The 24,834-nt window shown below is 44.3% G+C and overlaps 1 protein-coding gene and 1 long non-coding RNA gene across 3 annotated transcripts in view; one reads left to right on the forward strand and one right to left on the reverse strand.

The window, feature by feature from the left end:
- GABRB3 (gamma-aminobutyric acid type A receptor subunit beta3) overlaps positions 1 to 24,834 on the reverse strand; it is a 328,007-nt gene that overhangs the window by 118,375 nt on the left and 184,798 nt on the right. The gene's annotated exons all lie outside the window — the stretch shown is intronic.
- LOC120993185 lies at positions 1,327 to 23,232 on the forward strand. Its single transcript, XR_005777157.1, has 3 exons — positions 1,327 to 1,339; positions 11,772 to 11,775; positions 23,137 to 23,232. It is a non-coding gene; the product is annotated as an uncharacterized LOC120993185 (long non-coding RNA).

Consider the following 24,834-nt stretch of genomic DNA (forward strand, 5'->3'; position numbering starts at 1 on the left):
CTGTTTGAAGGAATATGAGTCTCGGATGAGGGCTCACGGTCTTCTGAGGTTCCGCAACTTTTTTTCTCCATTCGTCATCCTTTTGGACTGGTTCCAGTCCAACTCTAGCGCGATGGATGAAATGGATCATGTACCTTTCTGGAGTAGATACATCTGTCTTTACTGCGCATTCGGCCAGAGGCGCGACGGCCACTTCCCTGGCGATATCGGGGGCTCGTTTGGAGGACATCTTGCGTTTGGCCGACTGGTCTAGAGTCACGACAGTTAGAGGATTTAATTTTCCTCCTCATGTCTTCTCCTCTCTTATTGATCAGCTTTAAACTTGCAATAGGAGCCTCCGTGTCTTGCTGTAAAACGTAATGATTTTCCTAGTGTATGACGTAAAGTCATGCTTTTATTAAAGACACGAAGGCGAGTATTGCCCACCATGTTTTTTTCTTCCCGCCCATTTTATTTATTTGTTTGGAGGAGGTTTATGTTATTCTTGTGTATATTTAATATATTTAATTTTATTGTAATTTAATGTATGGTCTTACGGTTCATCACCGAGTATCGGCTGTCTGACTTAGTATGTTTTCCGCCTGGTATTTACACTGGCCATATTATTTATTTTCGTTTCAGGCTGATGTTCTGCTGACTTCAGGGGTCTACACCCTTCTGTGTTTTCTCCAGGAGTGTTAGCCACGTTGGCTTCGGTTGTGATATTCGGATGGAGCTGAGATGTTCGTGTCCAGATTCCGGTTTCCAGTTACGGTTCCAGTTGGTTTTCCGGTGATGGTGTCAGATGTCCAAAGAAAGAGGAAGACTCAGAGGAGGAGCTGCCTGTTATAGGGGCTGTCTGGGGAGGGACGATGGTTACTATGGTTACATTGTTCTTTATGTAAATTTCTTTGCTGCTATTGGTGGACAGTAAAGGAAGAGATAGCAATACTCGCCTCCGTGTCTTTAATAAAACCATGACTTTACGTCATAGACTAGGAAAATCATTAAGTTTACAGCCTGGGTAATAGGAAAAATCCTTTTACACCTTGCTTCACTGACTGGGGATCCAAACTGCCATTAAACAGCGCTGTAATTCCAGCAAACCATTCTTGTTATTGAGGTGCAAGTGCTGTTTGATACAGCCATTAACAGGGTTTATTACAAGGAAATATTTCTATGTCTTATTTGCCCTTGTGCGGTGCAGTTACATGTTCTAAAGCATTTTTTGGCTTGTATTATTGGGATAAAAAGGGCTTATTAGCCGTTGTGTGGTGAAGTAAGAAAATTACAGACCTTTTTGGCGTGTATTAGTGGCAAAAAAATATATATTATTTGCCGTTTATCGGTGCAGCTATATGTTCTAAAGCCCTTTTTGGCGTGTATTAGTGGCAAAAAAATATATATTACTTGCCGTTCAGTGGTGCAGTTATATGTTCTAAAGCCCTTTTTGGAGTGTATCAGTGGCACAAAAATATATTATTTGCCTTCAGTGGTGCAGTTATATGTTCTAAAGCCCTTTTTGGCATGTATTAGTGGCAAAAAAATATATATTTGCCGTTCAGTGGTGCAGTTATATGTTCTAAAGCATTTTGTAGCGTGTATAAGTGGAAAAAAATAAGGGCTTATTTGCCTTTCAGCGGTGCAGTTATATGGTCTAAAGTCCTTTTTAGTGTGTATTAGGGTACTTTCACACTTGCAGCAGAAGATTCCGACAGGAAGATCCGGCAATCTGGACGCAAACGGATGAATTTGTCAGACAGATCCGGATGCGGATCCATCTGACAAATGCATTGCCATACCGGATCCGTCTCTCCAGTTGTCATCCGAAAAAACGGATCTGGTATTTATCTTTATCACATGTTTAAAGGTTTGCGCATGCACAGACCGCAAACCCGGATGCATTTCTCCGGAACACTTGGGGCCGGATCCGGCATTAATGCATTTCAATGGAAATTAATGCCGTTAAGTATTCAGGATTTTTGGCCGGAGAGAAAACTGTAGCATACTGCAGTATTTTCTCCGTCCCAAAAATGTAAGAGGGACTGAACTGATGCATCCTGATGCATACTGAATGGAATGCACTCCATTCAGAATGCATTAGGATAAAACTGATCAATTTTTTTCTGGTATTGAGCCCCTGTGACGGAACTCAATACCGGAAAACAAAAACGCTAGTGTGAAAGTACCCTTAGTGGATAAAAAAAGGGGATTATTAGCCGTTGTGTGGTGAAGTGAGAAAATTACAGACTTTGATCTTTATTTGATCTAACAGTATGTCAGACAGAGAAGTGCCAAGCCCTGCACACGGGAGTGGCGGAGGCCTAAATGTTACTGGCGCAGGCACAGGTCGCAGTAGAGTTAAGGGGTGTGGCAGAAGGAGTCGCAGCGAGAGGCCTAAGCTCCTGGTGTTATCTAGCGGTTCGTGTCTTGAGCATCAACCCAGCGATTCTTGAGTGGTTGACTCTGTCATCCACTTCGTCCCGTGACAGGAGGGGGTGGCAGGGAGGACGGTTCAGCAGGTTCGACATATCTCTTCAGTAATGATTTGTGGAAAACATTATGAATCTTTAAAGCCTGCGGAAGGTCAAGACGAAAGGCTACCGGGTTAATAATGGCCGAGATCTTATATGGAACAATAAAGCTTGGGCCCAACTTCCACAAAGGTACTTTCAACTTAATGTTTTTTGTGGACAGCCACACAGTATCACCCACTCTCAGGTCCGGACCACTCACGCGCCTCTTGTCAGCCATTCATTTATACTTCTTGCCCATCTTTTTCAGATAATTTTGAATTTTCTGTCAAATAGATGACAAAGAAGAGGAAAATCTTTCCTCTTTAGGTATACCAGAAGTCTCAGTACCAGAAAATGTGCCAAACTGCAGATGGAACCCATATGCCCCCAAAAAAGGCGACTTATCAGTAGACTCCTGCCTACGGTTATTTATGGCGAACTCAGATAAAGACAAAAAAGAAGACCACTCCTCCTGATTCTCTGAGACAAAACATCTCAGAAAAAGTCTCAAGATTCTGGTTAGTGCGCTCAGTCTGTCCGTTCGACTGAGGGTGAAAGGCCGAAGAGAAGGATCCATTGTACCCCCAAGCGAGTGCAAAACGCCTTCCAGAATCTGGAAACGAATTGAGTCCCCTTATCAGACACCACATCAGAGGGAATACCATGTAGCTTCACGATGTGCAAGAGTTTTAGCATTAGGTATCCCTGGTAATGCTGTAAAGTGTGACATCTTACTGAAGCAATCAACAACCACCAAAATCACTGTTTTTCTTGAGGAATTCTGCAAATCTGTGATAAAGTCCATTGACAAATGAGTCCAAGGTCTGGACGGGATGGACAACGGAAATAGAGATCCTGAAGGCCGAGTATGTGTCACCTTAGCACATGCACAAGTGCTACAGGCTGACACATAGCCCTCCACACATTTACGCAACCCTGGCCACCAAAATCTACGAGAGATGAGATTGACTGTGGATCTGCTCCCAGGGTGTCCTGTAAGAACTGTACAGTCATGTTCCTCGAACACCTTGTGCCGTAATTCAGAAGGAACAATCAACTTTCCTGGAAGACAAGAATCCGATGCATCTCCCTGGGCCTCCAACACCTCTGCCTCCAGCTCAGTATAAAGAGTGGATATTACTACCCCTTCAGACAAGATAGGACCAGGATCTTCCGAATCACATTCCCCCCAGGAAACCTACGCGACAAGGCATCCGCCTTAATGTTCTTAATCCCAGGGCGATAGGTGACAATGAAATTAAATCTGATAAAAAACAAGACCATCTGGCCTGCCTTGGGTTCAGACGTTTAAACGACTCCAGGTAAGCCAGATTTTTGTGATCGGTAAATACCGCTCCTTCCAGCCATTCCTCAAAAGCCAACTTAATTGCCAGCAATTCTCTATTGCCTACATTATAATTTCTTTCAGCAGCCGAGAGTTTCTTAGAGAAGAAAGTACATGGGCGCCATTTACTAGGTGAAGGACCCTGCGACAAGACTGCTCCTACCGCTACCTCGGATGCATCAGCCTCCACAATAAATGGCTGTGACACATCCGGCTACACCAGTATGGGAGCAGAAGCAAAACATTCCTTTACCGCTGAAAACGCATGTAATTCCTCATCAGACCAGACTGAGAAATCCGCACCTTTCTTAGTCATATCTGTTAATGGTTTAACAACAGTTGAGTAATTCAAGATAAATTTACGGTAGTAGTTGGTGAACCCCAAAAATCGCATGAGCGCTTTCAGATTTTTGGGTCGATCCCAGTCCAACACAGCACAGACTTTTTCCGGATCCATATGAAAACCCGAAGATGAGAGTAGGTAACCTAGGAATTGCATTTCCGGAACCGCAAATACACACTTCTCTATCTTAGCATACAATTTATTCTCCCTTAGGATCTGTAACACCTGTCTCACGTGATCCTGATGTTTCTCCATGTCGGGGGAATAAATTAAAATATCATGAAGATACACCACCACAAACCTGACTACCAGATTATGAAATATGTCATTGATGAAATGTTGAAAAACAGCAGGAGCATTGGTCAACCCAAAAAGCATGACCAAATTCTCAAAATGACCTTCAGGGATATTAAAGACAGTCTTTCATTCGTCCCCCTCCTTGACCCTTACCAGATTATATGCCCCCCTCAAATACAACTTAGAGAACACCTTGGCACCGACAATCTGATTGAACAAATCTAGGATCAAAGGAAGGGGATAAGGATCACGGACAGTAATGCGATTAATCTCACGGAAATCCAGACATGGCCTAGAAGTTCCATCCTTTTTCTTAACAAAGATAAACCCTGCATCAACTGGGTATTTGGACGGTCTAATATGTCCCTTAGCCAAACTCTCGGTGATATACTCTCGCATGGCTGTTCAGAAAGGGCAATTTAGCTCCGGGAATATGGTTGATAGGGCAATCATACTCTCGATGTGGGGGTAACTCCTGGTCTCCACTGTCAGAGACTACATCAGCAAAATCATAAATAAAGAAAGGTACAGATTTAGTGTATCTGTAAAGAATATATCAAGGCAACTAAACTTACTGTAGCTTCCTTGAAAACGTTTCTCAATTCTGAGTGACTGTACAAGAATTCTCTGGGAATAAATGTGTAACTGAATCATCTGGTAATTATACCCAGCATGGGGTCAGAGGTCATTATACCCAGCATGGGGTCAAAGGTGTTGATTCCATTATCCTAATTGGAGTCAGTAGGTGATTTAGTGGTTACAACAAAAAGCGATGTGCTAAGACAGTTGTCTATGCAATAATCACTCCAATCAAGAATCTGTCTCGCTTACCAATCGATGGTAGGGTTATGATTACTTAACTATGGTAAACCTAGCACCACCGAAGCAGGCATACCCACCAGCACAAAACACGAGATGGATTCTTGATGAAAATCCCCCACCTTTAAACGGATGTCCTGCACAATTTGTAATACACATTTTTGAGTGAGTGGAGCAGAATCAATTGCAAACACTGAAATATTTTTGTCTAATGCCTTCGTTGTCAAACCATGCATACGAACAAACTGACCATGAACTAGTTTAACCCCTGCCCCACTGTCAATAAACACCTCAATTCCCACAGTTTTGGAGTCTAGCGCCACCTCGGCCTACAGAAGAAATTGGGTACTACCAGGAAATGAAAAAAGAAAATTTTCTGGCTCCCCAGGAAAAAAAAAAAAATCACCTTGACACTGAACGCACGGACATATATTCACAAAATGTCCCTTCTTTCCACAACAAAAACAGACTCCCTTCATATGACCAAAGCTCTTGCCAGCAGTTCCAGTAGTAGCTCCTCCTTACTGCATAGGCTCATCACAAGGCACAACCACAGGTGTCACTCCATAATAAGTGTCAAAGGAAGTGCCACGTTATTCAACATTATGTCCTCAGGGTGAGGAACCCTAGATCTCTCAGGCGTCTATCAAGACGTACAGCAAGGGACATAGCTGCTTCCATTGACTCAGGATTTTCATGAAAGGCCAACCTGTCCTTCAGCCTCTCAGATAGACCCTGACAGAATTGGCTATGGAGAGCAGGATCATTCCACTCCGTATCTGTATACCATTTCCTAAATTTAACAGGGGAACAACCAAATACAAAGAGCAGTACAACTCATCTTATAGAAAATGGATGATCAGAAACACAGGAAAGGTCCACACACCAACTCTTCCAAATCCAAGCAGAGAATATCAACCGCATGGTATGAAGTGTGAGACCAAACTAAGTAGGGAATGCAGTAATGACCACGGGCTGCACCTGGCTAGAGGTGTGGTCATTACCAAACCACAACACTGAGAATCAAGAGACTGTCAGTTAACCTCACGTGCAGTTAGTCTCTCCAATCTCACAGAAGGTATCATGACAGTGGCACGCACCTGATTTCAGGCAGTCAAAGTTCCACCCCCTCAGCCGAAGGTACAGTAGCTGTCTGTACTTCCCATCATCTGCTGGTCCTGATGCTCCTGCTCCTCCTCCTACTTCTCGTCAGTCATTCCTTCAGCAATCGATCACTGAAGCGATCGCCAAGAGACAACAGTATGAGTGCACTCATCCAATGGTGCAGAAGCTGAATATGCTCCTAGCCAAGTTTCTGGTGCTGCAGTCCCTCCCTTTCCAAGTGGTGGACTCTGCACCTTTCAGAAAACTGATGGTTTGTGCTGAACCAAGGTGGAGAGTCCCAAGCCGTCATTTCTTTGCCAAATAGGCAGTACCAGCCATGCACATGTATGTAGAGCAGAAGGTGGGACAGTCCTTGATTCTGTCGGTGTCTGCCAAAGTGCCCGTCAGCGCCGACGTGTGGAGCTATAACTACAGTCAAGGACAATACATGTCCTTTATGGCCCACTGGGTGAATGTAGTTCCTACACAGCCACACCAGAAACTTGGTCAGGTGACACCGCTTCCGCCTCCATGTTCTCAAGCCGTTGGTCCTGTGACAATGTCCGCCTCTGCCTCCTCATCCTCCACCGTATCTTCAGCCTCCACTGCACGGACAATTCACAGTGCCTCTCCAGCATACCACATGTGCAGGGTACGGTGGTGTCATTCTGTTCAGCACCTCGTTTGCCTGGGAGAATATGTATTCGTCATATTCCTCAAAACGAAGATAACAAAGTATTCTACATCTTCGTTTTAGCTACCTATTTGTCAACTTCGCTAATTCTAGCAATCAAATAGGAAGGTTGACTATAGAGACAGCTGTGTTTAATTCGCTATACGATTATATTACTTTGCTTTTTTTTATTTTTTATAAATAGAATCATTATAATAATCAAGTATTTAACTATTCAATAAAAAAAAAAAAGTAATATAATCGCATAGCGAATTAAACTTAGCTGTCTCTATAGTCAACTTTCCTATTTGATTGCTAGAATAAGCGAAGTTGACGAATAGGTAGCTAAAACGAAGATGTAGAATACTTTGTTATCTTCGTTTTGAGGAATATGACGAATACATTAGTCATATTCGTCATCTTCGCTAATTCTAGATATCAAACCAATAGGAAAGTAGCCTTAAGTTAAAATCGCAATATGCGATTATTTAAATCGCATAATAATCGTGATAACTAGAATAATGACGAATATTCGATTTCGACGAATATGAAACGAATATTCTATCGAATATTCGCGAATTTCGTCGAAATCGAATATGGCACCTGCTGCTCATTACTACTCACCACTATGTCATAGGGCCACTCTTTGGACTTCTCATGCTGTTTCCACCCTCCCCACTTCATGACTGGGCCACTATTTTGCCTTTCAGCCTGGCTGACATCATTTATTTGACCCTTCTTCTGATCTGTCAGAAGGAAGGAAAAATGAGACGCACAGTGGGTCCTGTCTATGTAACAGCTGTAAGGCCTGAATTGGCTTATGATTTTGTAGCCAAAAGCAGGAGTGGGTACAAAACACAGAAGACATGCAAATATTCCATTCACGTGTCATGTCTGTTTTGGATCCACTCCTGTTTTTTTTGGGGGTTTTAGCAATACTGATGGATTACTGACCAAATGCTGACCCAGTGAAGGCGGATACTCTACAGACAGGATCCATTTTTTGGGGGTTATTGTCCTGATGGATCAGAGGAAGGGCAAAATATTCAGTGACATCAACACAAACTTACTGCTGACACCCACTCCACTCTGTCGGGGGGCTCTACTTGTATAAGCGTTTAATAGAACAGGTTCTGCAGAAATCTATGTGGAATCAGTAAATTGGTGTAAAAGGAGTGCGCTCTTTCACGCTATAGTAGGATCTTGGGCCTCTGCACGGTTCTTTATACCTGGTGCTAACATTGACCTTCAAGGCTCAGTTCATACTTGAGTTATTTGGTCAGTTTTGGCCCCGTGACCGCCCAAATAAGTGAAGTGTGCAGTGATTCTAAGAGCGACACCTGTCATCTACATGTCATACTGACTCACAGTATTTTACTACCACAGTAGACTCACTATGCGTGTTACTGCAAGGCACAGTGTTCTACACCACTATAAAGGCTCTCTGCAGCCAGGAAATAGCCTGCTTTTTAACATGATTCGCCACAAATAAATTCGGATCAAACCAAATGTTTTCGGAAGATTCTGCAAACCTGCCTAATCGAATTTTTGAGAAATTCTCTCATCTCTAGATGTTATCATATTCAGGAGAAAAGGGGTAACAAATTGTGGGTTTCATTTTCTCCTGTAACACCTTGTGAAAATGACAAATTTAGAGCTAAAGTAACATTTTATGGAAAAAAGTTATTTTTCATTTTCAGAGCCAAGTGTTTCTAAATTCTATGAAATGTCTGCATTAAAACTGGTGGGGTCAGCTCTACAGGGAGTGATATAACTACTCGGGCTACTATAAAGGAGACATTTTAAGATAATGATGATAGAAAAGCGAGGAACCTAAGATGTCTGGTAAACTGTGCAGAGACGAGACGCGGCTGAAAGAAGTTGTCTTGGGCCAAATGGAGAAGATGAGGAAGGAAAACGTCTACATCAGAGGAGACGTCACCTGTAAGCCACTGGATGTAAGAAGTATGTGGTGCTGCATACTGTAGTTCTATATGTTTGGTAGCACTGAATATAATGTCCAGCAAGTAAAATATGTTTTTAGTGCTAGTGTGTGTTTGGGGGCGGGGGGGGGGGGGGGGCTTGGCAGGGTGGATACCTCGAGAATATGGCACAGTAGGTTGTGCTACCCAGAAACTATGATTCAGTATGAGGATGGTAGATTACAGCAGCCATTGCTTGTCCTACAAGCAGGCAATTATCGTGAAGGAACTATCCAAGCAGGCAGTATAAATACACTTTTAGAGTAGACTAGGAATTTTCAGTCTAAGGCCACATGCACACGAATGTTAAGACTCCGTGTCCGTGCTGCGGACCGCAAATTTGGCACAGACCGGGGGGGGGAGCCGCATGCAGATCGCGGATCCATTCACTTTAATGGGGTCCGCGATCCGCACCGCAAAAAAGTAGTGCATGCGCTACTTTTCTGCAGTGCAGAGGCACGGCCAGAAACACCACGGAAGCACGGACTCCGTAGTGCTTCTGTGGGGTTCCGATCTGTGCCTCCGTTCCGCATCTCCGTGATTGCAGATCCATTCAAGTGAATGGGTCCGCGATTCGTGATGCGGAATGCACACGGCCGATGCCCGTGTATTGCGGACCTGCTGTAGCCTAAGACTGATACTGTAGATAATATTTTTATTTCCTGCAGTTCCAAGTCATTAATGTAATTTGAAATACAGTATACTGTAACTGATAATATGTCTGAACGTGTTCGTTACAATGGACATTCGGAATCAACTATTTGTGAGATTGCTGTACATTATAACAAAAATATTTGAGATTCTAAAACAGACTGGGAAATATGGATATTTCTTTTAATGTACAGCAGATGACAGATTTTTGTGTTAGAACATTTCATGGTCATCATGTTTTTCATGTGCTTGAATATATAATGCAGCTCTACTAGAACACTAGCAATCCCTTGTACTCACAGGAAACAAGGACAAAAATCTTTATACAGACCTAGGGGGTCATTTATTAACCATTAGGATACCAGAATTTTTTTTTTTTTTTTGCGTTTTCATTTTTCATAGCTATCTTCCTTGAGGGATAACGTTTTTATTTTTGCTTTCACATAGCTGTATTAGGGCTTATTTTCTGCTGGACAAGTTGTACTTTCTAATACCACTCTTTAATATGGCATACAATGTAGTGCGAAGCAAAAAAATAATAATTCCAAATTGGGTGGAATTGGAAAAAAAAAATGCAATTCCTCCACCGTTTTACGGGTTTTGCTCCCATAGCGATCTATTTGCGGCAAAACTGACCTATGCCCTTCATCCTCTTAGTCAGTACGATTACAACGATACAGGTTTTTATGTCTAAATAGTGTAAAAATTTATTTAAACTTTGAGAAAAACATTTTTTTTACATCACCATACTCTGAACCACATAACTTTTTTATAGTTATTTCTACTGAGCTGTGTGGGGGCTCATTTTTTGTAGAACAATCTGTAGTTGTTATTGATACAATTTTAAAGTGTGTGACTTTTTGATCACATTTTTTTTGGTAAGAGAAGCGATGAAAAAATGGCAAATTGACCATTTTGACCCAATATTTTAATAGTATGGGCGTTTCCGGTTGCGGTGATACCCATGATTTTCATATTTTTTGTTATTTATGTATTTTTTATAGGGGTGCACCGAAATGAAAATTCTGGTCCGAAACCGAAACCGAAAATTCAGGATGCCCTTGACCGAAAACCGAAACCGAAACCGAAACTGCCTTTTTGCCCAAATACTTTTAAAATACTTTTTTTTTAATGATTTTATTAATAATTCTTTTTCATGAATGAAATTCATCTGTGGGTGGCGCTGTTATGGAGAGGGGGATCTGTGGGTGGCGCTGTTATGGAGAGGGGGATCTGTGGGTGGCGCTGTTATGGAGAGGGGGATCTGTGGGTGGCGCTATGGAAAGGGGGATCTGTGGGTGGCGCTATGGAGAGGGGGATCTGTGGGTGGCGCTGTTATGGAGAGGGGGATCTGTGGGTGGCGCTGTTATGGAGAGGGGGATCTGTGGGTGGCGCTGTTATGGAGAGGGGGATCTGTGGGTGGCGCTGTTATGGAGAGGGGGATCTGTGGGTGGCACTGTTATGGAGAGGGGGATCTGTGGGTGGCGCTGTTATGGAGAGGGGGATCTGTGGGTGGCGCTGTTATGGAGAGGGGGATCTGTGGGTGGCGCTGTTATGGAGAGGGGGATCTGTGGGTGGCGCTGTTATGGAGAGGGGGATCTGTGCACTGTTATGGAGAGGGGGATCTGTGGGTGGCTCTGTTATGGAGGGGGGGATATGTGCACTGTTATGGGCATAACAGTGCACAGATCCCTTTCCCCATAACAGTGCACAGATCCCTTTCCCCATAACAGTGCACAGATCCCTTTCCCCATAACAGTGCACAGATCCCCCCTCCCCATAGCAGTGCACAGATCCCCCCTCCCCATAGCAGTGCCATAGACCGATCCCCCTACCCATAACAGCCCCGGCCCTGCTGCTCACAGCATCACTCACTGCATCTTAATTTTACCTTACAATCGTGAGGCTCCAGTAACTAACAACTCTGCAGGCAGAGCGGAGGGCGGCGTAACGTCACTTACTCACGTGACGCACCTGCTCCGCCCACTTTATGAATGAAGGAGGCGGAGCAGGCGCGTCACGTGAGTAAGTGACGTTACGCCGCCCTCCGCTCTGCCTGCAGAGTTGTTAGTTACTGGAGCCTCACGATTGTAAGGTAAAATTAAGATGCAGTGACAAAGTAAACCGCCCGCCCGCAGATGGTGGGTGACAAATCCCACACCCCATATTTTCGGCCGATATGTAACAATATCGGCCGAAGTGGATTAGGTGCATTTTCGGCCGATATTTTCGGCTGCCGAAATTTCGGTGCACCCCTAATTTTTTACATTCTAAAAAAAGAGGGGTGATTTAAATTTTTATATTTTTTGAATTTTTTATATATTTAACAGTTTTTTATGCTTTTTCAAGCTCATATTTGAGTATAAAAAATTCATAAAAAAAATAAAAAATTCTTAACAAACCATTTATTGTTCAGAATTGCTCATTTCTTATGTTGACCTGCTGACCAAAATAAGAATTGCAGCTTAAATGCCCTGGGTCTCTTCAGCAAGACCCAGCTCATTGAAACCAATTACCGGCATCCTCATTGGCCCGCAGAGGATGCCGGTAAGTGTTTTTCACTCTTCAGATGCTGTGATCTCACTTGATCATGGCATCTAAAGGTATTAATGACCATGATCATGAAACAGCGAAGACCCACCGCCCAGGGGCGTACCTAGAGCATTTGGCACCCGGGGCGAACCCTTTGTTTGGCACCCCCCCCCCCCCCCCCCCCCCCAAAAAAAAAGGTTTGGAAAACATGCACAAACTTTTTTCAATGTTTTCAATAATATTTATAAATAAAAATAAAACCCCTTAATAAAATAAACCTATGCACACCCCCTTAACGAAATAAACCCATTAACCCCCCTTAATAAAACCCATTAACCACCCCTTAATAGACCCCTTAACCCTTCCTTAATAAAATAAAAACCTGCACCCCCTTAAAAAAATCACTTTCCATCTGCACCAAAAAGAAAAAAAATCCAAATCCCCATCAATAAAATGAACAAATCCTGCACCCCCCCTTAATTACACCCTCTCTTCTCCCCTTAACCACCTCCGGACCGCCTAACGCAGATTCGTGTTCCGGAGGTTGCAGCCCTGCGCTCAGCGACGCATATACGCGTCATCTCGCGATGGCCGAGATCTCCTGTGAACGCGCGCACACAGGCGCGCGCGCTCACAGGAACGAAAGGTAAGAGAGTGGATCTCCAGCCTGCCAGCGGCGATCGTTCGCTGGCAGGCTGGAGATGTGATTTTTTTAACCCCTAACAGGTATATTAGACGCTGTTTTGATAACAGCGTCTAATATACCTGCTACCTGGTCCTCTGGTGGTCCCCTTTGTTTGGATCGACCACCAGAGGACACAGGCAGCTCAGTAATATGTTGCACCAAGCACCACTACACTACACCCCCCCCTGTCACTTATTAACCCCTTATTCACCCTTGATCACCCCTGATCACCCCATATAGACTCCCTGATCACCCCCCTGTCATTGAGCACCCCCCTGTAAAGCTCCATTCAGACGTCCGCATGATTTTTACGGATCCACTGATAGATGGATCGGATCCGCAAAACGCATACGGACGTCTGAATGGAGCCTTACAGGGGCGTGATCAATGACTGTGGTGATCACACCATATAGACTCCCTGATCACCCCCCTGTCATTGATTACCCCCCTGTCATTGATCACACCCCTGTAAAGCTCCATTCAGACGTCCGCATGATTTTTACGGATCCACTGATAGATGGATCAGATCCGCAAAACGCATACGGACGTCTGAATGGAGCCTTACAGGGGCGTGATCAATGACTGTGGTGATCACCCCATATAGACTCCCTGATCACCCCCCTGTCATTGATCACACCCCTGTAAAGCTCCATTCAGACGTCCGCATGATTTTTACGGATCCACTGATAGATGGATCGGATCCGCAAAACGCATACGGACGTCTGAATGGAGCCTTACAGGGGCGTGATCAATGACTGTGGTGATCACCCCATATAGACTCCCTGATCACCCCCCTGTCATTGATCACACCCCTGTAAAGCTCCATTCAGACGTCCGCATGATTTTTACGGATCCACTGATAGATGGATCGGATCCGCAAAACGCATACGGACGTCTGAATGGAGCCTTACAGGGGCGTGATCAATGACTGTGGTGATCACCCCATATAGACTCCCTGATCACCCCCCTGTCATTGATTACCCCCCTGTCATTGATCACACCCCTGCAAAGCTCCATTCAGACGTCCACATGATTTTTACGGATCCACTGATAGATGGATCGGATCCGCAAAACGCATACGGACGTCTGAATGGAGCCTTATAGGGGGGTGATCAATGACAGGGGGGTGATCACCCCATATAGACTCTCTGATCACCCCCCTGTCATTGATCACCCCCCTGTCATTGATCACCCCCCTGTAAGGCTCCATTCAGAATTTTTTTTTGCCCAAGTTAGCGGAATTTTTTTTTAATTTTCTTACAAAGTCTCATATTCCACTAACTTGTGTCAAAAAATAAAATCTCACATGAACTCACCATACCCCTCACGGAATCCAAATGCGTAAAACTTTTTAGACATTTATATTCCAGACTTCTTCTCACGCTTTAGGGCCCCTAGAATGCCAGGGCAGTATAAATACCCCACATGTGACCCCATTTCGGAAAGAAGACACCCCAAGGCATTTTTGAGATGTTTCTACACCTTGATTGGAGTACATCTCTGGTAAATTCAGTTGACTGGACATGATTTGGAAAGACACAGCCCTGTTTATACTGTACATAGTGTTGGGTGAGCATGCTCGGCCGAACACCATTTTGAGTCGAGCATCGCGACGGGGAAGTGGCCGTGTTGCTGAAGGTGCACGCAGAGGCCGTGGCCTGGGCGCAGAGAAACTGTGCCTGCTGCCAGATCACAAGAAACACACTCATCGACGATACCTAGCTTCATGTTCCAGTTTGTAGGGCGGAGCAGGACACCACTCTCAAAGTCACACCAGTGCGACCAGGTGGTCGGTTGGATTGCAGCAGATAATGCTTCCAAGTCAGTTAAGCACCACCCTGTCTTCCACAAATTCCAGTCTCAGTGGTCAAAAGTGTGGTCAACAGAATCCTCACCCTGATCCTCCTTCCTCTCACCATGGAGAGTCTTGGCAAACAAGTGATCCCACACTCGGATATTCTGAGGAGCTCTTTTCATCACCATTTCTTGATTTGGCCCTCTCGCTAAGCCCGCTTGAACTGGGACATTAGGAGATCTTGTGCACTGATTCCCAAACTCTTGAGCATCCACAGTCAGAAAAAGATGACGGTGGGGAACGGCAATTAGTGTTTCACGAGGTGGATGATAATGAAGTCAATGGCAATAAGTGTCTCAAGAGGTTCATGATGAGGATGAGACACAGTTGTCAATAAGTGAGGTTCTTGTTAGGTCAGCAAGTCAGGAGGATGACCGGAGTGAGGAAATGGAGGAGGAGGTGGTGGACAATGAAATCACTGACCCAACCTGGGAAGGTGGCAAGCTGAGTGAGGACAGAAGTACAGAAGGGGAGGGATCCGCAGCACCGCAACAGGCTGGAAGAGGCAGTGGGGTGGCAAAAGGGAAAAGGCGGGCCACACCAAACAAGCCCGCAACAAGCCCGCAACAAGCCCTGCACCTGGAACTTTGCAAGCACCATCATCTAGCACATCCACTTCTGTGTCCCAGCGCAGCATACAGATGTCCATACCCCAGAGGCCATAGCACTAAATGCTCACCTTTCCAAATTGCTGGCCCTCAAAATGTTGCCATTTAGGCTTGTGGACACTGAGGTTTTCCGCAGCATGATGGCAGTGGCCGTCCCTTGTTACTTAGTCCCCAGCAACCACTATTTTTCCTGGTGTGACGTCCCCGCCTTACACCAGCATGTGTCCCATAACATCACCCGGGCCCTGACCAACACAGTTTTTGGGAAGGTCCACTTAACAACTGACACATGGACAAATGCTTTTGGCCAGGGATGCTACATTTCCCTGACGGCACACTGAGTGAAGGTTTTGGAGGCCAGGAGCGAGTCGTACCCTGGGATGGCACAGTTGCTACTGACGCCAAGGATTGCGGGCCCTACTTCCATCAGGATTTCCACCACCACCTACATTAGTGGCTGCAACCCCCCCTTCTCCTCCTCCACTTCCACCTCTGAATTTTCATCTTGCAGCACCAGTCAGCCATCAGTCAGTAGCTGGAAGCGGTGTAGCACAGCAGTGGGGAAGCAGCAAGAGGCTGAACCTTATTTGCTTAGGTAACAAACAGAATACTGCCGCACAGCTGTGGCAGGGTATAAGGGACCAGACTGAGCTGTGGCTCTTGACACTCAACCTATAACCGGGCATGGTTTTGTCTGGCAATGGGTGTAACATGGTGGCGGCTTTGGAGCTCGGCAAGCTTACACACATACCATGCCTAGCCCACATGTTCAACTTACTGGTTCAGCTGTTTCCCAAAACCTACCCCAATTTGCCTGAGCTAATGGTGTAGGTCAGCCGTGTGTGTGCCCATTTCCGAAAGTCATCTACAGCTGCCACCGGTCTAGCAATCCTGCAGCAGCGCTTGCAATTGCCAGCTCACCGACTGTTGTGCAACGTAAGCACATGCTGGAACTCCACGTTCCACATGTTGGACAGGCTTTGTGAGCAGCAGAGGGCAGTAGTGGAATACCAGCTGCAACATGGTCGTCATCTTTCCAGTTAGCTTCCGCTCTTCACAAGCGACGAGTGGGTATGGATGTCTGACCTCTGTGAGGTTTTACGCAACTTTGAGGAATCAACACAAATGGTGAGTGGCGATGCCGCTATTATCAGCGTAACCATCCAACCTCTGCGTCTACTGAAACGTTCGCTGCTCACAATGAAGGCGCATGCTTTGCATGTGGAAGAGGTGGAAATGAGGGAAGACAGTACACAGGGTGATAGCCAGACCACCCTCAGTTTGTCTTCTCAGCGCGAATTGGATGATGATGATCAGGAGGAGATGCAGGAGATGGTTGCCTCCGCTACAGAGGGTAGTACCCATAGCAGGTTTAATCCATCTGTTCAGCATGGATGGACTGAAGAGGAGGAAGAGGATGAGGAGATTGAAAGTCATCCTCCTGATGAGGATAGAGAAGTCTTGTCTGTTGTGACCCTAGCACACATGGCTGACTTTATGTTATGCTGCCTTTCCAATGACCCTTGTGTTATATGCATTTTGGCCAACACCGATTACTGGTTGTTCATCCTTCTCGACCCCCGCTACAAAGAGAATTTCTTATCTCTCATTACTGTGGTGGAGAGGACTAGCAAAGGTCCTTGAGGAAAAATTGCTCAAACAATTTCCAGCTGACTACGCTGGCGGCAGAGTACGTAGTTTCTTGGGCAACCGATGAGGGGAGACGAGGGGAACACGTAACAGTTCCAACAGAGGCAGGGCAAAACTCTCCATGGCTGGGGACAGTTTTATGGGTGTCCAAGCTGGACACGTGGCACGAACTGGCGCTCTACGCCTTGGACTTGCTGGCCTGCCCTGCTGCCAGCGTTTTGTCAGAGTGGGTATTTAGTGCTGCTGGGAGCATAATAACTGATAAGCGCATCCACCTGTCAACTGAAAATGCTGACAGGTTGACTATTATCAAAATGAACAAGGCCTGGATTGTCCCTGATTTCTCTACTCCACCAGAGGAAAGCGGCTGAACATAAAGGCACTTTAAATGTGGCTTTTATGGTGTATTGAATACACTGTATTCCCATGCACCCCTTCCACCACAAAAAAGGGCATATGATTCAATCTTCCTTTTCTCGTCCTCATCCTCCATCATATCAACATGCTTATTAGGCTGCCCTCGCTCCTAATGTTTTAGAGGGTCAGTGCAGCAGCAGACCCTCACCCCTAATGCTTTAGAGGGTCACCAGCAGGCCCTTGTCCATAATGTTATAGATGGTCAGATCAGCAGCAGACCCTCACCCCTAATGTTTTAGATGGGCAGATCAGCAGCAGGCCCTCACCCCTAATGTTTTAGAGGGTCAGCTCAGCAGCAGACCCTCACCCCTAATGTTTTAGATGGTCAGATCAGCAGCAGGCCCTTGCCCCTAATGTTTTAGAGGGTCACCAGCAGGCCCTTGCTCCTAATGTTTTTGAGGGTCACCAGCAGGCCATCAATCATCATTTTTCAAGGGTGTGTATGATGCCCTCTTTTATGTGATAAAGGGTGTATTGGAGTGCCGGTTCCTTGTAATTTTTGGCAGACCTTTCACTTAGTGCATAGGATTTATGAGTGTAGGAGTACCACTACCTGAACAATTGTACACAATGTTAATGAGGCCCTCCTTTATGTGATATACAGGTTGTATCGGAGAGCCTCTTTCTTGTAATTTTTGGCAGCACTTGCACATTAAATAAATATATAGGAAATAATGTTTCCTTACAATTCTTCCTCTAAAATCGATTTTATCTTTGGTTTTGTGGGTATTATTGTCAGTCTGTAAAAGTGGCGTACTACTCAGACAACATCGTTCCCAGCAGCGACCTGGGAGTCCAAGATGCAACCAGACACCCTCCCCATGCTGTTCCCGAACCATTTCTGTGGTGTTTCCATAAATTTTTGACCTTTTCCTGTGAACCAGACAACCTCCCCTCTGGAGAGCAGGGGGTGCCTGGTTTAATCCTCTGGTTCTCCTATTGACTTCCATTGTGCTCGGGTACTCTGTAGAGCACCCGAGTATCCCAAAGTGTTCTACTCAAGCACCAGAGCACTTTGGTGCTCGATCAAAACTAACTGTATAATATTTCACAGCTGACAAATGAAGGAACTAGCTGTAGAGCTCAGACACACAATTGTGTAAAGGCACTGCTCTAGAGAAGGGTACAAAACATTTTTGCTGCAGTGAAAGTTTCTAAGAGCACAGTGGCCTCCATAATTCTTAAATGGAAGAAGTTTGGAACAATCAGGACTCCCATGGCTGGCTGCCCCACCAAATTAAACAAAAGAAGAAGGGCCTTGGTAAGAGAGGTGACCAAGAACCCAATTGTCACTCTGGCTGAGCTCCAAAGATACTGTGTGCAGATGGGAGAAACTTCCAGAAGGTCAACCATCACTACAGTACCTCACCAATCAGGGCTTTATGGTAGAGTGACCAGAGAGAAGCCTTTCTTCAATAAAAGAAACATGAAAACTTACCTGGAGTAACACAAAACAAACAAAAAACAAAATTCTTTTGTTTGATGAAACCAAGATTTTTATTTTTTTTTCGGTTCAAAACATCATGTTTTAAGGAAACCAGGCACTGCTCATCACCTGCCAAATACCATCACACCCACCACCAGGCTAGACTGTAGGCAAGAAACACTTGTCTTTGTACTCCTCACCTGGTTGCCACCACACACGCTTGACACCATCTGAATCAAAAGTTTATCTTGGTCTCATCAGACCACAGGACATGGTTCCAGTAATCCATGTCCTTAGTCTACTTGTCTTCAGCAAACTGCAGGCTTCATCTTTAGAAGAGGCTTCCTTCTGGGAAATTTGATTCCGTGTGAGGCATATAGTCTGAGCACTGACAGACTGACCTCCCACCCCTTTAACCTCTGCAGCAATGCTGGCAGCACTCATACATCTATTTTGAAAAAGACAACCTCTGGATATCACTCTGAGCATGTGCACTCAACTTCTTTGGTTGACCATAGCGAGGCCTGTTCTGAGTGGAACCTGTTCTATTAAACAGCTGTATGGTCTTGGCCATCATGCTGCAGCTTGATTTCAGTGTGTTGGCAATCTTTTTATAGTCACGGCAATCATTCTGTAGAGCAACAATTCTTATTTTCAGATCCCCAGAGAGTTCTTTGCCATGAGGTGCCATGTTGAACTTCCAGTGACCAGTATGAGAGAGTGTGAGAGCGATAACACCAAATTTAACATACCTGCTCCCCATTCCCCTGAGACTTTGTAAAACTAATAAGTCAAATGACCCCGGGGAGGGAAAATGGCTAATTGGACACAATTTGGCCATTTTCACTTAGTAGTGTGTTCACTTTTGTTGCCAGCATTTTAGACATTAAGTCTTTTGAGGGCACACCAAATTTACACTGTTACAAGCTGTACACTGACTACTTTTCATTGTCTCAAAGTGTCATATTTTCAGCACACAGAGACATAGCCTGTGGCACTGGGATGGATGTAGCGCGGCCCTCTCGATGTGACTGTTTATGAAGACCTATTCGCGCCCCCTCTGGGCTGTACCGTCAACTCGGGATCCAATCAGCTTGGTGGAGTGTCAGGTCAGGCACTCCCCTATCCCGCCTCTTCATCGCTGGAGCGCCGGAGGGTAAGTGATATTTAAAATGACTAAAGGCGGCTCAGATACCCCATGGCAATGGTGCCCCTCCACAACCGGCCGGAGAATTATCAGGGGGTACAATATAAATGGCCAGCTCTCACTACAGTAGCAGCTGATCCATATGAGATCGAAAGATCTATGCTACATTACAAAGTCATATGAATACCAGGTGCAGACACTACGGATGCATTCAGAGACAAAAATGTCAGTAATTGACACCATCAGGAAAAATGTTGCATAGTGTATGTGTTGGTCCCTTGCTAGAGGAATACCTTTACACATACACAGCAGGCTGGGGGAACAACACACAGGTATAAAGATTACCAATAAATGGATATCTTAATATACAGTATATCTCAGACGGCGAATGCCCGGCTTCCTGCGACACATACGTCAGAGCGGTCCTATTTTACACAGGACCGCTACAGGCAAAGCCCACATCCTTAGATTAAACAGGCATAGGAGATAAATTCATTGAGCCCCAGAGGTTTCACCGGTTTAAGGGTGAACATCAACTGGGCCTTCTTACGTAAGAAGAAATTATTAGTATCCCCCTCTAGGAGATGCTCTAATGTGTTCTATACCCTGAAAACTGATACAGTTTGACGTATCCTGATGACATGAAGCCACGTGTTGGGCTATAGGAGTATCAGCCTGGTTTTCAATGTCACGTAGATACTCGCCAATTTGCCGTCTCAATTCTCTCAGTTTTTTCTACATATTGTAGACTAAATATGCATGTTGCAAAGTATACAACTCCAATAGTCTTGCAGTTTATAAAGGATCTGATCTTATAGCACCTCTTATTAACACTGCTGATAACATTGTCCCCCTTTTTAATCGCCTTACAAGCCACGCAACCACTGCACTTATATGTACCGGGTGGTTTGTTAGACAGCCATGTGGCAGATACAGGAGTAGAGAACGCACTATGCACTAACTTATCATTGAGGTTTCCCCCACGTCGATAAGTAATCAGGGGATATTCCCCCACAAGATGGCCTACGTCAGGATCTTATCTCAATATCCCCCAATGATCTTTAAGGACTGCATGTATTTCTTCAAAAGGGTCAATGATCCTCACTTTAGACTCATCACTTGTACGGCTCTTAGGATGCAAGAGGTTCTCTCTATTACAGGCCACTCCATGATGATATGCCTGCCTCAGGGGTCCATTTGGATAACCCTTCTGTCTAAACCTGGCCTGTAGTTCTGTTGCAGCTGTTTTAAAATCCATCCAGTCTGAGCAGTTGTGTCTGGCTCGTAGGTATTGCCCTTTCAGGATACCCCGTTTTAGCAGTAGCAGGTGACTACTTTCCCACCTGAGAAGCGTGCTGATAGCCTTGGGTTTCCTGAACATTTTAGACTTGATCTTCCTATCAGGACCCACACTGATAGACAGATCCAGGAATTTTAATTAGGACTCCCTCCAATCCAGAGAAAGGAGGTCCTGGTCTCCCAGTCTTATGGAGTGACAAGTCAAGCATGCACCTTAACACTCCATTCATGTTCTATGGATCTGCATGTAGCTGGCCAGCTAAGACCTGTCCTAGGTTGCTAATATAGCTTATATGTTTATACAGCTAAACCTGCCAATAACCTTAATACATTTGCTATGTTTGTGTGTTAAAGACAAAAGCTGAGTTATTTACAGTGACTTCATGTTTGGATGTCATATAACTGTTATATATTGTGTTCACAGAAGCAGAAAAGATAATAACGCCTTTAAGATTCATTATATAATATAAGGTAAGCTCAATGACACAGCAGAAACAACAGAAAGCATAGAGATAAACTGTTGTTGCTGGGCAGGAGTCTTGACCAATCCTAGCCAGCCTCACACAGCCCAGGAGTTTTGACCAATTACAGCCAGCCTCACACACAGCTTGTGTGGAAAATACCCCTAGCAGGAGCTTCTGGAATCATTATTCACCAGAGAGAGGAGCTGAACAGACACACACTCCACTAAGAGCTGTGTTCTATGGAAGCAGAGAGGCCAAAATAGGTATTTAAGACAGTTATATAATGTTCCTACTGTTAATATAGTGATAAGAACTGTATACTGAACCAGTTATATGTGTGTTTACTTACAGTTCCACCAATTGCAAACCCCAAATTAAATTGCAAATTTCACAAATTGCGACCAAATTCCATACAAATTCAAATTCCATATTGCAATCCAAATTGCATACAACCATACCAGATCATACTCAACCAATCTGCAAATAGTTACTGCTAAATGCACACTGCAAACTTTAAACCAAGTTGAGCAAGTAGGACTCTTAGTTAGACCTTAGATATACCTCTCAGAAAGATCATAAAGTGCTTAAATAACTTAAAGTGAGAGTACAGATACTCAAGAGAGAAATATATCCACCATTTTATGTTGAATGACAAGATTGAACAGTTGAACCACCATCTTATGCATATCACCATTTTGTGATATCTTTTCAACACGTGTTATGTACATGGACTATCTGCTGCGGAGGCGGCAGTGTTATATATGAAGAAAAGTGGAAGTTAATAAAGAAGTTATTTCAAACATTTGGTGTGCTCTTTAAACCTACTGTTTCCATAGAACGGTGCTAGAGGAATTACAGAGTAACAGACAGTCTGGTTTGACTAAAAGTCAGAGATATCAAAATTCTTCTAATGCCACAGCATAAAAGGCACTTCATAGTGCTGCGCCTGCCACACTGTGGGGTAAAATGCTTGGCTATTTCCAGCGCTCTGTCACCCCTGGATAGGGGATAACTTCAATACTTGGCACAACCACTTTAAACAGTATCTGGTTTAAATAGCTACTAACTTTCCACACAAGTTTGCCTAAATCAATAGTATAAGTGACCATTAGAAATGTTGTAATATATCTTATGAAAGATAAATGTCTAGTTCTTATGTTATCAACTGTTTACCTTTCAGCCCCCCCCCCCCCTTCCCCTTTTGCTAAATGCTTTGAATCTGTCCAGGACAGGGGAAGCTCACAAAAGGATCAGGTTACACATGTCAATACAAGCATATGCAGAGAGGAGGGAGGGGAGTTAGTGGGAACCAGATGCGGCAGGAATCCACCAGAGATACCAGAGGGATGCAGCTACATAAGAAGTTTACATCTCAACCCAAGTGCTTTATTCACAACCAAACAGGTCAGTACTTCTCGGTAATGTCCTCCATGATCCTGGAAGCAGATTTTCCTCTATTTTCTATGTACAGTGGATGGCAGCTAGTCTACACACACCATATCTAGGAAGACTGCAAACTAGATATTCAGTATGCACAGGGGAAAACTGCTAAAAATGCCAAATACAAGTCATATAGTTGGTAGAAATAGTGTTATTCTTGATGTCTCCACACTGTACTACTGAATAATGCAAAGTGTGTTGAAGGGTTATGTACGATAAAAATGATATATTCCCTTTAACAATACTAATTAACTGGAGGTAGACAGTGAAGAAATTAAAGTTGCACCAAAAACAGTTACATAGTCTGGTGGGTATGGGAAAAACCATGGGAAGGATCAGTATTTGGGCAATGTTGCGCAACTGCCACCATGTCTTAATAAATATATTTGAGGCCTTTGGATGTGAGCTATAGATTATTCATAGACTATATAATGGATACTTCTGTGAACCATTTAATAAAGGTGGGGGACAGGATAATTTCCATGAAATAACATCTGGCAGTCTTAGAAAAGGTGTCATAGGGATTTCTATGACCTTTTTGCAAGATCATAAAACCATATTTAGGACATCGTTCGCTGGACATTCCTACAGGGCTAAAACTGTTCAGGTATATTTGAGTATTTATGTAGTCAAAGGGCTAGCTGTTGATGCAGATTAATCTGAGCTGAGATTATTTCAAGGTATGTTGTGGCCTGTTGGTCTCATTAAGCAGCATGTTATTCAGGGGGGAAAAATGAGAAAGTAGAATACTTTTCCAGAACATGGTACTTTGTGGAACAAATGAGTGGCAAAGATGTTACTGTACCTAAGCTAAGGAACCAATAAAGGGACTGTCTCATCTCACCCAAGGAGAGATGAGACACCGTTCCAACCACCTCCAGGCCGGGAAACAGCAGAGCACTCCAGCGCTCTGCTGTTTCAGTAGCTCTCATTGCCATGCATACTAAAAGAGCATAGCACAACAAGATCTGCTGTCTCTGAGTTAGGGCAACAGCATAGCTTGTTGTGCTATGCTGTTTCAGTAACTCTCATGCATGGCAATGAGAGCTACTGAAACTGCAGAGCGCCAGAGCGCTCTGCTGTTTCCCGGCCTGGAGGTGATCGGGACTGTGTCTCATCTTGCCTTAGTAATGATGAGATGAGACAACCTCTTTAAGGAACCATTTTGAGTAAATTGACAGGAATATCTAAATTTTTGCAGAACATATGTGTCTTACATCATATGACAATGGAGTAATTTGGGTGTTAATTCAATGAATTCATCTAAACCAGGGCAGTGCCATTGAGAGTTGTGAGCAAATTGGTTGTTCCAAGTTACTCTCATCTTGATTTATGAGCAGAACTTTAGTTAGGGTAGACTGGATATAAAAAGACATAATCTGGTAAGCCTAGGCCCTGTGTAAACTGAGACCTGTTCAATATTACTCCATTTTAATGGAGTATTTCCACATGGTTTTCACTACCTCTGGCTAGTGTTATTCAATAGGAACCTACATTGATTACTTCCAATGGTCCTAGTGAAGTGATGGACATACAAGTGAAATACGGTCACTTCATAGAAGATATTTCTAATTTGTGTAACGGATTATTTTAAAGGACATC

Source organism: Bufo bufo, chromosome 3, assembly GCF_905171765.1.
Source record: "Bufo bufo chromosome 3, aBufBuf1.1, whole genome shotgun sequence".
NCBI lineage: Eukaryota > Metazoa > Chordata > Amphibia > Anura > Bufonidae > Bufo > Bufo bufo.